Below are 14,996 nucleotides of genomic sequence, written 5' to 3' on the forward strand. Positions count from 1 at the left end.
AACTGTTTTTACTTTTTCATTCGATGCCACTTTTAGAAATACAAGATTGGTCTTTAAGGTTACGTTTTCCCAAATACTATACGGTGATGTTATATTGTGTCGTAAGTGTTCATTGCAATGTTGTACTGTAATAATTATCTCAATGGAAAGAATACTAAATGACTACAAACTCGGGCGTCAGCTTTCGATCGTGTACTACCGGCAGTCTTCATTTCTGCCCGCACTGCGATACGTGCCCGCGGGCAGCTCACGCTCCACGTTGGAGTAGAATCGTGAAATTTGACAAGATGGCAATTATATCGTACGAAAAAATATTTCTTTTTGTCATCTGCTGTCTGACTGTCTGTCTGATCGTCTGTTAAGACCCCTTTTTCTCAGGAGCGGGAAGACGTGTCAAGTCAAAATTTGTGTTACATACTAAGGTCTACTGTCCTTTGGCGATGTAAAAAAACTTTAAGCTTCCACGTCAATGCAGTCGAAAGATAAGGCTATTTATGTCACATATTTTGTTGCTCGCAAATCACTCGTGCAAACTTATAGGGTACTTCCCGTTGGTTAAGAATCATAAAAATTGATAAGATGCAGGGTTTCACAGTACAACTAAAGGAAAAAATTCGATAATTTTTAGTTTGTTATTATACAAAGCGAGAGAGTTTTTTCGTATTTTGTTATCTGACTTGAAACTTAAAATTAAAACATTCTCGAAAGTCTTGGGGTTCTCGGGACCGATATCTTGCCAGCACTAATGTCGATAAAAGGCAAAAATCCTCGAAAATTTCGTTTCCCCCGATGAATGAACCGTCTATAAACATAATTAAGTTTGTATAGAATCTTCAGAGAGCGGTTCCTATTCGCAAGTGGCCGGTTTTTTTCTTCTCATGTCAATGCAGCCAATGCTTTCAGCTGCCCTAAAGTGAAAAATCTCTAAACTGGTTCTATGACTTCATTGTTAACTTGAACAGTTTCCTTTTTCGTGTCTTCATTGTTCATTATTTTAATTTTCTTCTAGTTGATTTTCAGGTTGTGTTAATACTCCCATTTGTTGCTCGTTTATCTGCTCGTCTGGCAAACAGTGCAATTTCATCAGCAAAATTTGGTTTAGATACCTTTCGGACCACCCTGATTTAGGTTCTACGCGACTCCCTTAAATCGCTAAAGCCAAAGGCCGGGAGGATTCCTTTAAAATGGACAAGGTCGAATTTCTTCCCCAATCCGAACATGAGCACCATATCTGATAACCTCGTCGTCGACGGGACGTTATCCAATAACCTTCCTTGCATGAGCCAAACGGAGGTGTTACTGGTATGTTCGATTGACACTTATTCCTCCTTCGATGCCCCAGTTGAAGGGATTGAAAACTTCCACTAGATTTGCTAGGAATAGTCCTGAGGATGTGGAATCTCTTTTACTTTAGAAATACTGACTATTGCCAATTGAGTTTAGTGGGGAAGCGTAATTTACGTTCTATAAGGGTGATTTCTTTTTCACTTTAACAGTAGGTTGGAACTGTTATCAGACTAGTGCCTCTCACGTTATTACTTATGACACGAACTACATGTTGCCCACCCTTGGTTCAGAGCGGTTGTTATTGCCGACGGAGGTGTGGTCCTTGGAGAAGTGCAAGTGCTAGAAGGGCGCCCCACAGGCCGCCTACTGTCACGTCCGCGTGATGCAGCAAGGTCTGCCGGCGCCAGATGAACGGGACTCGTATTGACCAAACGCTTCGTGCTTCAAGGCGCGCGTCCCGGTTACCAAGAGTTTACAGAGGTCAAGCCAACTTTAAAGCGCGCACCGCCTTTATTAGTTAAGTTGCTCGATGCCGAAAACATTGCCCTACGGTGAGGAGAGGAGAAGCACCCACTAAAAAGTTCGAATTGCCGTCTCTTATCGCCACCGTAGGTATTGTTATTTGCTCACTAGATTGCATAGATTTAAGATGACACATGCAAGAATGCAGTATCGCTTTACAAAGGACTGCATGCGTCTCAGGTCGAAAGAGCAATATTCTGACTGGTGTACGTTCTTAAGAACGCCGAAACTTGTACTAATTTTATCAGTCTCTCCACTACTGTCGCGATATATCCTAACTTAAATACGACACTCTGCTTGCTACACGGAACAAAAATGTAGAGACGGTTTTCGTTATCATAATCTCCAGTACTATCGAAGTCAATCATAATGTCAGGAATATCTGAACATGACACTTGTCCTGCTGATGTTTTTATAAGTAGACTTCGTACCGTTTTTGTGATTATGATGGTTAGTATGAGGCTAAGTAGAAACTTTTTGGAGTTCTTGTGTTTTCATGGCTTACGTTCTGTGCTTGATATCAGGGTCCTTTTAATTTTCAGAAGTATTCTTCGACTTCTGAAGTATTTATGTAATTTCCAGTGTGATTAACCTCTTCAAAACATGTTATTTTATGGTACCTGTCATGTGACGTTAAAATATTACACTTGTTAAAAACAATTGTATAATTTTAATTTGCCTAACAGTGGATTGTTATAGCACCACTTTTTGCGCACTACTGGCCATTAAAATTGCTACACCAAGAAGAAAGCCGGCCGAAGTGGCCGTGCGGTTAAAGGCGCTGCAGTCTGAAACCGCAAGATCGCTACGGTCGCAGGTTCGAATCCTGCCTCGGGCATGGATGTTTGTGATGTCCTTAGGTTAGTTAGGTTTAACTAGTTCTAAGTTCTAGGGGACTAATGACCTCAGCAGTTGAGTCCCATAGTGCTCAGAGCCATTTGAACCATTTGAACCAAGAAGAAATGCAGAAGATAAACGGGTAAGCATTGGACAAATATATTATACTAGAACTGACATATGATTACATTTGCACGCAATTTGGGTTCATAGATCCTGAGAAATCAGTACCCAGAACAGCCACCTCTGGCCGTAATAACGGCCTCGATACGCCTGGGCATTGAGTCGAACAGAGCTTGGATGGCGTGTACAGGTACAGCTGCCCATGCAGCTTCAACATGATACCACAGTTCATCAAGAGTAGTGACTGGCATAATGTGACGAGCCAGTTGCTTGGTCACCATTGACTAGACGTTCTCAATTGGTGAGAGATCTGGAGAATGTGCTGGCCAGGGTAGCAGTCGAACATTTTCTGTATCCAGAAAGGCCCGTGCAGGACCTGCAACATGCGGTCGTGAATTATCCTGCTGAAATGTTGCGTTTCGCAGGGATCGAATGAAGGGTAGAGCCACGGGTCGTAACACATCTGAAATGTAACGTCCACTGTTCAAAGTGCCGTCAGTGCGAACAAGAGGTGACCTAGACGTGTAACCAATGGCACCCCATACCATCACGCCGGGAGATACGCCAGTATGGCGATGACGAATACACGCTTCCAATGTGCGTTCACCGCGATGTCGCCAAGCACGGATGCTACATTCCTGATGCTGTAAACAGAACCTGGATTCATCCGAAAAAAATGACGTTTTGCCATTCGTGCACCCAGGTTCCTCGTTGAGTACACCATCGCAGGCGCTCCTGTCTGTGATGCAGCGTCAAGGGTAACCGCAGCCATGGTCTCCGAACTGATAGTCCATGCTGCTGCAAACGTCGTCCAGCTGCTCGTGCTGATGGTTGTTGTCTTGCAAACGTCCCCATCTGTTGACTAGGGATCGAGACATCGCTGTACGATCCGTTACAGCCCTGCGGATAAGATGCCTGTCATCTCGACTGCTAGTGATACGAGGCAGTTGGTACCCAGCACGGCGTTCCGTATTACCCTCCTGCACCCACCGATTACATATTCTGCTAACAGTCACTGGATCTCGACCAACGCGAGCAGCAATGTCGCGATAGGATAAACCGCAATCGCGATAGGCTACAATCCGACCTTTATCAAAGTCGGAAACGTGATGGTACGCATTTCTCCTCCTTACACGAGGCATCAAAACAACGTTTCACCAGGCATCGCCGGTCAACTGCTGTTTGTGTATGAGAAATCGGTTGTAAACTTTCCTTATGTCAGCACGTTGTAGGTGTCGCCACCGGCGCCAACCTTGTGTGAAAGCTGTGAAAAGCTAATCACTTGCATATCACAGCATCTTCTTCCTGTCGGTTAAATTTCGCGTCTGAAGCACGTCATCTTCGTGGTGTAGCAATTTTAATGGCCAGTAGTGTATTAAACAACCTGCAATCCCGACTCGCGACAGCAGTTCTTGACGAAAGAACGATACACAATAAATTAAACTATCCAGTCTCAACGTGTACACGATGACGATTCTACTAGACGTTAGCAGAGCTCGACACATGATGAGGAAGCTACAAACCGAAGTGCATCTGTAACAGCCCCCTTGGGTGAAGGTTGTAAAAATATAATAATTACATTACGTCTCCAGAATCCGCACTCGAATATTTTTCACCTTCTGTGCGTAGCATATAACGAGCTGCGAGATTTCTACTTTTGCAACCATAATATCTGTTTTTCTGTTCTGTTCAATAGTTTACCTTATACAGCGTCCACCAAAAAATTGTGTAGGCTACATTCTTTGTGAGACTGTATCGGGAGTCGATATTATCAATCGATCTGAATTGCAAGTATGTTTTGATATGCTCTTTCGCTCAACAAATGTCGGTACTTTCATCCCCATTGTAAGAAAACAAAATGGCTGCAGCACACTTGACGTTCAAGTAGTGAAAGTGGTTTATCAAGTTCAATAATGCCATTGAAGTGCAGCGTCACTGGAGGAGAGAGTTTGAAACAGAACACCTAATCTGCCTAACAATGAAACGCGTTGTTGATAAGTTTGAGGAACACGGAACGATTTGTGATCTTCACAAAGCAAGATCTGGAAGTCGCGTGCAGCTACAAGTTCTGCTTCGTCGGTTCTCGTGTTGGAAATGTTTGTTCCTTTTCCACAGACGTCTGCAATGCTATGTGCACGTGGAGCTAGGATTAGAAGTACAAGTATAAGATGAATTCTAACGCTGCTAAGTTGGAAGTTTACATCCTACGTTATTAATGATGACGATCCTGATCGTAGGATACAGCTTTGCGAGTGGTATCAGCAAATGATGACTCAAGATGACCAATTTTTGACGAAGATAGTGTGGTCTGATGAAGTCCAGTTTAAATTTAATGGAACGGAGAATCGGTATAACTGCGTCTTCTGAGCACCGGAGAATGTGAATGTTCACTCGCATAAGACGGTTAGCTTATCAGAGATTCATGTGTGGTGTGGACCACCATCTAGGGGCTTAGTAGGACCCTTTTTAAGAGGTCCATTATCAAGGAATTTATTGCTAGCGCACTCGAGCAGATGTAATTTCGATGGATTGCTCACTAGCTGCCTGCGGTATGTAAGCTATAAGAGAATCTCAGACCAGAGAGCAGTGTTGGCTGCAGTAAGAGCTGTGTCAGTAGTAGGAGTAAGTAGTAGCTAGCAGTCGTGTGTATCGAGTTGGCTGGGCCGGTCGTGGGAAGCGATGGCGGTGCCAGAGCGATGTAGTATAAGGTAAAAGCACCCTCGCGCATATGTACTATTGTTACATCAAGTTCCATGTAAATGTTTAAAAAAATCTCTTAATAATAATCTTTCTTATAAAAATTAACTTTTGAAAATCATTCATCTCAATTTAAAGAATTTACTAATTTCTCCAATCCATGGTCATCCCGATTATTGTAAAGAAAAATCAGTTGTTTTTTTTATACGTGACAAACCTATCGGCTAGCATTGCACTGGGCTGTGCCAGAAAAATTTCTTATAGGAGCAGATATATATGCGTTATCCGGCGACCTTATTGAGGTAAGAATTTTCAATTTATTCAGAATGACCTTTCAGGGCCATGACGCAGCACTGCTGACGTCCAAATTTAGCAGTTTAGGTTCACACTCAGGTAATTATTGAAGGGTTATATGTGAGCCACAGTTTTATTGAGAGATTAGTCACATTTTATTGTTCCAAGGTTACGGAAGTAAACTGTTGGTAGGTTACGCTGAATGTGAATGCTATATATAATTATACCTATTTTTACTGTTGGGAGGTTACACCTTTTCTTTGATGATGCCGTCACTGTAAAGAGTACCTGGATATATTTCGCGAGTTAATTTTACCTCATGTGTGCGCTTTATGGAGATGATGATGTCTTCTACCAACAGGATGGGGCGCCACCTCACTACCAGCCGGCCATACGAACTTTCCTGGATGAAAACCTGGAGAGACATAATATTGAACAAAGAGGGTCCTCTGAGTCCACCATGGCCCCTTCCCGCGGTCGCGAGATCTAACCTCTATCGACTTTTACTTGTGATGAGCAGTGAATGATAAAGTCTATCGACTTACGCAGCGCGCATCTCGATTGAAACATTGTCCGATGTAGCTGAAGTCACCAGTATCAGTCACCCTGTCTTGGTACTGGTTAAAGGCGCTGCAGTCTGGAACCGCAAGACCGCTACGGTCGCAGGTTCGAATCCTGCCTCGGGCATGGATGTTTGTGATGTCCTTAGGTTAGTTAGGTTTAACTAGTTCTAAGTTCTAGGGGACTAATGACCTCAGCAGTTGAGTCCCATAGTGCTCAGAGCCATTTGAACCATTTGGTACTGGTTAACTACGTATTTCCTTCTAGTGTCGCGTCGCATGTGTCAGATGTCTCACCTTTAGGTCTCTCACAAACTAAGTGGCCAGTTGTTTCAGAAGAAACCTATGTAATTTCTATTTGTCATCCTTTTGTGGTCTTTACGCTGTGTGTTTTGTACTGCCTTCTCTAAAAGATTTAGTCCTATGCTACAAAATATGGTGCATAAGTTTGTCTCTTTAGTATAACTTTATTAATTTGTTCACGTCCTTTGGTAGTATATGCAGTGGCATTATTAAACTTTTCACGTGGTATTTGTAGCAGCGCATTATTACCTAGTTAAAATTTTTGTTCGTGACTTGTGCATATAGTTGAATGCGAACATGAGATTTACCAGAAACCAATACTGAATACTTGTGTTGAATTAGAGATATTTCCTCAGATACCCCATCATGGGAGTGCTGTATATATGATCATCCTCGCTTGTACAGGCGAATACCTCGCTAAGTGACTATGTGCTCCAGAAAAATTAAAAAAAGAAAATACGAAAAAACACACAACAGAATTTACTTGATTAATTGATGCTGCGCTCTGCAGTTACTTGAATTAAGGCGGCGCTGTGGCGACAGGCGGAACAATCGGCTGCATTTAGCAGCAAGAACGTGCTCCTAATACATAGAGACAAAACACTCACCAGATGTGGACCCTTCAAGCGACTAAAAGAAAAGTATTTTTCTGTTATTTAGAGTTTACTGTCCTACACCGCAAATGCTCCTTCAAAAATGTGCCCGACAGCATACTAATTGGTCACCCTATCCCACCGTATTTTTATCTCTTGCCTCATGAAATAGTCTTTTAGGTACAACATAACTTGAATGACATTCTGCATATGGCATACGTACATTGAATTTGACGCTATTAATACACTTAAAATTTTTGCCCTTTAACTTGTCCGAAGATGAATTATTGCGCAAGTTTATCATGCTGTATATAGATTTCATACTTTCTGACCTGTTTGTCTTCCATGAAATAAAAAAAGAAATTTCCAAGACACACACACTCCACCAAATTAAACAAACTGAAACATTCATCCATTTCGTGTATTTGGGGAAATACAAAGAGTACTGACACTGAAGACTGCCGTGGAACGCACCGATTGTTTAATATCGATAAAATATATTGACAGACACAGAAAGCGGGCTCTGATACACCGGGTATCTGGTTTTGAATGTGGCGGTGGTCGAATCAGTGAACGAACGGACATACAATGGAAAGGTCGAAAATCTAAGATTTTGCCACGTTTCTATTTAAACTGAATATGAGATAATTATTTAAATAAAAAACATTTTAATTTAACACGTTTCTAGAACGAACTATAAAGTACAAAATAATTTTGCCTAGATCCATGCAGATTCCTAATTCCATATAGATATAGATAGTACCGAAAATTTATGCTTTTGAATTTTTAACAGCTGTGACAGAACTTTTAAAAGTTAAAAGAAGAAGAAAAGAAAAACGCAGGGCGCTTGCAATAGATAACTGATCCATTGGATAGCTCACGGAAGTCACTAATATTATTATTGCACTGCATATGATATGAACTGTGATGTGATTTTACTCAACGACAGTTATTTTCGACGCTTCCTACGATTATCTATTGCATGAGCCCCACGTTTTTCTTTTTAAATTTCACAAGTATTACCAGAGCTATTAAAAATTCACAACCAAAATATTCAGGACTATCTCTTTGAGTTTAGGACTCTGTTTGGGGTAGGAAAAATTATTTTATACTTCCTTGTTCATTTTAAAAAGTATTATACTAAAAAGCTTTTAATATAAATAATTACTTTCTTCTTTGTATCGTTGTGTGTGTGTGTGTGTGTGTGTGCGTGTGTGTGAAAGTTTTCAATTGATTTCAAAAAATTCGATGTGATTATAACAAAGATATGTGGTAGATTAGCCGGCCGTGGTGGCCAAGCGGTTAAAGGCGCTACAGTCTGGAACCGCGCGACCGCTACGGTGGCAGGTTCGAATCCTGCCTCGGGCATGGATGTGTGTGATGTCCTTAGGTTAGTTAGGTTTAAGTAGTTCTAAGTTCTAGGGGACTGATGACCTTAGAAGTCCCATAGTGCTCAGAGCCATTTGAACCATTTTGTGGTAGATTTCAGGTTTATTTGTTTCCCTTCAACTGAGTCAACCAATATATTGCTTCCTCCTACGTATATCTGGCGAAAAGATTGTGAAAGCAAAAATGAGACAGAATCGAGATCTCACGGAGGTTCAACAGCAATCGTTCTTACTGCGAAACATTCACGACCGTTCAAGTTTCTAGCTCATTGGGAAGTTAGCTTAAAATCAACTGCAAAATTTGTACTGAACAGAGAAACAGACAAGACAGCGGCCTAATAAAAACGTGTTAAAAAACTACAGTTTTGTTCAAAAAGACCGAATGACCGAACGAGAAGCCGTATAGGTAAGGGACTGGATTTTTATTTGAGAGGACCCGGTCCAGTCACCGTCCGACTATTCAGATTTACGTTTTCCCTAAATAGCGTAAGGAAAATGCTGTGATGGTTCCTTCTAAAGAGTACGGGCGACTTCCTTCACCCACTTTGGGCTTGTGTTATGTCTCAACGTCATCTTCGACTGGACTTTAAACCCTAATCTTCTTTCCTTTAAATAGGATTGAAGTCAGATTGCCTGAGCGACCTCATAAGCGATCGCATGTTCCCAACTTTTCTGACTCTATTTGTCGGGTATGGGTGGGGGTGGGGGTGGAGGGGAGCGGTGCGATGGAATGGTACATTGTCTTCCTGGAGGTTCACGTCACCAGTGGAATGCTGTAGGCAAACTGACGTATGCACATGATCGTACATTAGATCCTGTACCGCTCACCACGAAAGAGGATGGCAAACACATCAGGGAGCATATTTAATCTCATGTTACCATTCGCTGTACAAGAATACCTCTACCAAATGCCTGGACGATTCCCTGTTGGCAATTGGGATGTCTGCTCATGTTCTCGTGTACCAGCTTACACCGCTGTCGGTCAGCGAAAGTAGGCCTAGTGGACTGCCGCCCTTTTCAAGACACTTCAGTCACAACCTAAGTACATGATGTCATTTCCCACGCCTCTCCATACCCTGAACGCAAGACGGTCACTTATCCTAGGAGCTGGAAGGTACTGGGCCCGAGTCCCGTTATGCTTAATTTTCTTAAACTCTAAAGAAACAGTCCTAAATCCTGTTAGTGGAAGACATTAATTTTAGTAAAAACATGACGTGTTTCGAACTTAGGACCTTCTACTCCAATTGCACTACCGGACCCCATGACATTAACATAGACGTGTTGCAATAGAGTAATTGCGGTATGACACTGACGTCTCCCAAAGCCGTGAGGAAACAAAATTTAAGAAAACTAAATATGACGGTTCCCAAACCCAGAACTTTACACCTCTTAGGATAGATGGCCGCCTTGGTTTGTGAGCGGGTGAGGTGTGGGGGTGTAACTAGGATGTGACAAGCGTCTTGGAATCGGTGGTACCCCACCACTACCATGCCATATGTCACTTGCAATCAAATCCCATAAATTGACAGTGCTCCACACACCACAGAAATCAGTTTCGGTAAAATTTATGTAAAGCCTCTCGCATTTTTCACGGTTTGTGTACAGTGTATACACAAAAATATACGTTAATTAATTTCGAATATGTATTTAATATTATACAATATAGATTTCCTGAATTCACATGTCAGCTTTAGTTTACTGAAGAAAATTGCAGAACAGGTGGGAAAAAGCTGTTAAACATAGTGCAAGTGTGGCCCTTAGGCTATACTGTAGGTCACTTTCTTCCCATAACCGTCATTTCGTAATCACATTTGTTGACTTCACACAACTCTCATCATAACCTTTCAGCCTGACGTAGACCTCAGGCTGTATTACGAATCAGTCAGCTAACCAAGATCGAAGAGGAGGAGCAGCGCCATTATCACACTCTGGTCCAGTGTTCCACTATTAAGGAGTCCACTAATGCACTATATAAAGGAACCATTTCAAAAAGCAATGAATTTCTTCAGTCAGTTTCTTGATTAAAACGTTAATTAATTCAGAACTATTTATAACAATTTCATAGAAATTAGGGCAAAATAAACTTTATTACATAAATAAAGAACGAGAAAGCCGCTTTCTTTAAAATCAACACAAACCTAAAATGACTTACAACATTAATGACTTCACAACTGTTCGTCTTGCGGACCGGGCGAGGTGACGCAGTGGTTAGCACACTGGATTCGCATTCGGGAGGACGACGGTTCAATCCCGCGCCCGGCCATCCTGATTTAGGTTTTCCGTGGTTTCCCTATATCACTCCAGGCAAATACCGAGATGGCTCCTTTCAAAGGGCACGGCCGACTTCCTTCCCTAATCCGATGAGACCGATGACCACGCTGTCTGGTCTCCTCCGCCAAAACAACCCAATCATCTTGCGAAACTGTACTCTTCGGCACCTTCACGTTATTTATTTTTTATTGATTCAAGAATCATCACTAGAGCACTAGAGATATTTATGGTTACATATAGTTTCTTATGGTTATATATAATTATGGTGACACAAAGAAAATCAGTATATCAAAATACATTTATAGAATGCATAGATATGCTTTATGACGGTAGGACTACAGGTCACTCGCGACCTTGAAGGAATCATCCAGGCATTTTCCTGAAGCGATTTAAGAAAGCCACGGAAATCTAAATCGGGATGACTGGACAGAGCGAACTTCACCTTCCCTAATACTAACAGCAGCAATGTCCCATTCGGTGCGTACCTGTTGTACAAGTCATTTGATTTACCCAAAATGTATTATATAAAACGTAGTTTTGTTCTTCAGTGAAATCTTATGGTCAAGGCGACCTTCGGCCACTGCAGTTGGAGTTGTGTTTGACATCAGGAAAACAGCACGCTCAATCTTTGCAAGATCACCAACAGGTATCACAGTAGGTTGGTAGTTTATTCCTATCTACGAGGGGCGTTCAGTAAGTAATGCAATACATTTTTTTTGTGAAACCAGTATGATTTTATTCAGGATTCCAATACATCATACCATTCCTCACTTTTTTGGCTACAAAACCCTATTTCTCAATATAATCTCTTTTCAGAGCTACGGCCTTACGCTGTCTTACTGAAGTGCCTGTAAGAGTGCATGGTACCCATCCACTGATCGACGTCTGAGCCAAAGTCTTGCTGCATCAATAACCTCATCATCCACATTGTAGCGGGACAGCCTCTATTAGCATTTCTTTACCTCAACAGTAGTTGACGAAAGCAGTATTATTTTTCGAATTTTGGACATGTCAATATTATCTCAGTTGCTTTTCTGAAAACTTTCGTATAATATTATACACAGTATGTTTTATTTCAAGCTAAAATTTATGAAAAGGAATTACTTTATAAGATATTTTAGTTTCGACGTTATAATCGACAAGCACTAGTTCTGAATGTACAGCTAAAATTAGTTTTTTAGAAACATTTGAAATTACGAATTATTGCTACACTTAAAATTTCTATTGTTAATTACGCAACCCTGTACTGTTTATTATATATATTTCTCGATTCTTTTATGAAATAATAATCCAAATTAATAACGAAACGGAAACTAGTAGAAATTCATTTGTTAAAAAAAATTGTAGACCCTTGAGATTATTGTTACTTCCGCGGAGTGTGAGAGTAGTAAGCATGCCTCCGATGTGGTCGGATATATTTTTGTATTTTTGTGAGAACAATGTAATTTCGGCTTTGTTAATGTGAAAAATCAAAATACTGTATGATATACTAAAATGTGAGAAAATATATTTACGTTAAAAAAATTTCTGCAACAACAATTGTAGGCCGCGCGGGGTAGCCGCACGGTCTGGGCGCCTGGTCACGGTTCGTGCGGCTACCCCAGTCGGAGGTTCGAGTCCTCCCTCGGGCATGGGTGTGTGTGTTGTCCATAGCGTAAGTTAGTTTAAGTTAGATTAAGTAGTGTGTAGGCTTAGGGACCGATGACCTAAGTAGTTCGATCCCATAAGACCTTACCATGAATTTCCAATTTCCAACAATCGTAAAATTTATTTATTTCAAACCAACCGTGATGATCTGATGTGAGATTTTCAGCTTCAAGAATCAGACCCCTAGACAAAAAGCACTGGAGCCATCTCAGCATGACAAGCTAAGTAAACTTGAAAGTTTATTGTAATCTTCGCTCCTCTTAAATCTTCATAAAAGACTTTGCTTATTAATTACTTGGACTGGACATTGTTTAATATGAACAATAGATGAAATCAGGAAGGAGAGAAGATTACGACATACTGCTACCCGCGAAGTGCATCCTTCATTGGGCCAGACCGATGGAATTCGGAAGGTGCGAGATCCGAGCTGTGGGATGAATGAGGAAGAACAGTCCAATGAAGTTTGTGTGCGCAGACTTGTGTGAGACCCTGCGTTGTCATGGAAAAGTAGAAATTCGTTTGCATGTTTGTGGTGACGAACACGCTGAAGTCGTTTTTTCAGTTTCCTGAGGATAGCACAATACACTTCAAAGTTGATCGTTGCACCATGAGGGAGGACATCAAACAGAACAACCTCCGAGTCCCAGAAAAACTGTAGCCATGACTTTACAGGCTAAGGGTGCGGCTTTGTACTTTTTCTTCGCAGGAGAGATGGTGTGGCGCCACTCCATCGATTGCCGTTTTGTTCCCGGTACGAAGTGATGAACCCTTGTTTCATCGCCTGTGATGATGTTTGACAAAAAATTGTCACGATCAGCCGCGTAACGCGCAAGCAGTTCCTCACTGATGGTCCTTCGTTGTTCTTTATGGTGGTTCTGTTAGGCGGCGAGGAACACAGAGGGCATACACCCTTTGAGTACCCCAACAAGTGGACGAGTGTGTCAGTAGTACCAACGAAGACGTACAGTTTTGCAGCGAGTTGTTTGCTTATAAACTGTCGATCACCTAGAGTGAAGTGCCCGCACGTTCCAGAACTGCAGGGGTCGCAGCTGTTAGCGTCCTGCGGACACGCAGGAGGTCGGACAGGCTTGCGCGATATTGCTGCAATGACAGACACCTCGCTCAACGACTCACCGTGCTTTTGCTCACTGCCAGGTCTCCGTAGAAATTCTGCAACCACCTATGAATAGCTGCAATGTTCTTGTTTTGCGCCAAAAGGAACTCAATGATAGTTCTCTTCTTAGAAAGCTGCTCCGTCACAGATGCCACTTTGAGGGTTACGTGTAACGCCGCTACCCATCAGAACTTCTTGATAGTATATGGGCTGAAGCGGGAATATTCCACGATGTACCACAACAAATTCTTCCTTTTTTTGACCAAAATTGGGCGAGGAAAAAAGTGTTACATTACTTACCGAACGAGCTGCCCTTCTTTGTACTTTTTCGATGTCATCCGTCAGTCCCACCTGATGCGGATCCCACGCCGCACAGCAGTACTGCAGAATAGGGCGGACAAGCGTTGTGTAAGCAGTCTCTTTGGTAGACCTGTTGCACCTTCTAAGTGTCCTGCCAATGAATCGCAGTCCTTGGTTTGCTCTACCCACAATATTATCTATGTGATCGTTCCAGTTTAGGTTATTTGTAATTGTAATCACTAAGTATTTAGTTGAATTTACAGCCCTCAGACTTGTGTTACTTATCGCGTAATCGAAATTTAGATGATTTCTTTTAGTACTCACGTGAATAACTTCGCACTTTTCTTTATTTCTCTGTACAACATATAACATGCCATGTACTCCCCATGCCCCAGATAACCTTTCACCATTTGGTTGGCAGGTTCGAAGCAGGCGTTCGTTATTTCACAGACAGTTCCTCATGGTAAGCTTTTTCTGCCGGGATGACAGGGGCATACGTAACAAGAGGGAATTGAATACGAGGAATCAAGTTGGTTTGGAGTTCTGCGGGTCCACAATAAGAGCTCTAAAAAAGCGAAAATATGCAGTGATTGAGGATACACTCTGTCCCGTCGGCCTGTTAAGATTTTTGTTAGCTGGGTGTTTAACGTCCAAGCTACGGTGGCAAATGTCATACATAGGCTCACTGCCACGTATGAAAATACATTAGAATTGCTCCAGCGTGGTGTGTGTTGTTAAGGTGGGGTTCTATTGCTCCACAACTGCTGTTGATACCTGGAAACAAGTTGTGCTTCAGTTGTAGAAACCTGCACACAAAGAGTTCCTTCAAATCTCAAAAGCAAGATTCAGTGTTTGACAAAATCTTCTCACCTGAGGAGTTGGGTAAATAGCAAATTCCAGTTATCTGTTTTTGTAACAATCCACAGATAGCCGTTCCATTCACACTGAAGTAAAGCCTGAACCAGTACCATGCTTGTAACCAACTTCTCTTGGTGGAACAGCTGCCTGTACGTGCCTGTACGCATCTCATCCACAACGGACAAACAAATAGATTTACCAC

General features: G+C 41.9%; 1 pseudogene; it reads right to left on the reverse strand.

Moving 5' to 3' along the window:
- Positions 1-1,296: 1,296 nt before the first annotated feature.
- The window catches only part of LOC124722224, a 46,505-nt pseudogene continuing 32,805 nt past the window's right edge, over positions 1,297-14,996 (reverse strand).

The sequence above is a fragment of the Schistocerca piceifrons genome, chromosome X (assembly GCF_021461385.2).
Source record: "Schistocerca piceifrons isolate TAMUIC-IGC-003096 chromosome X, iqSchPice1.1, whole genome shotgun sequence".
In the NCBI taxonomy this organism is placed as follows: domain Eukaryota; kingdom Metazoa; phylum Arthropoda; class Insecta; order Orthoptera; family Acrididae; genus Schistocerca; species Schistocerca piceifrons.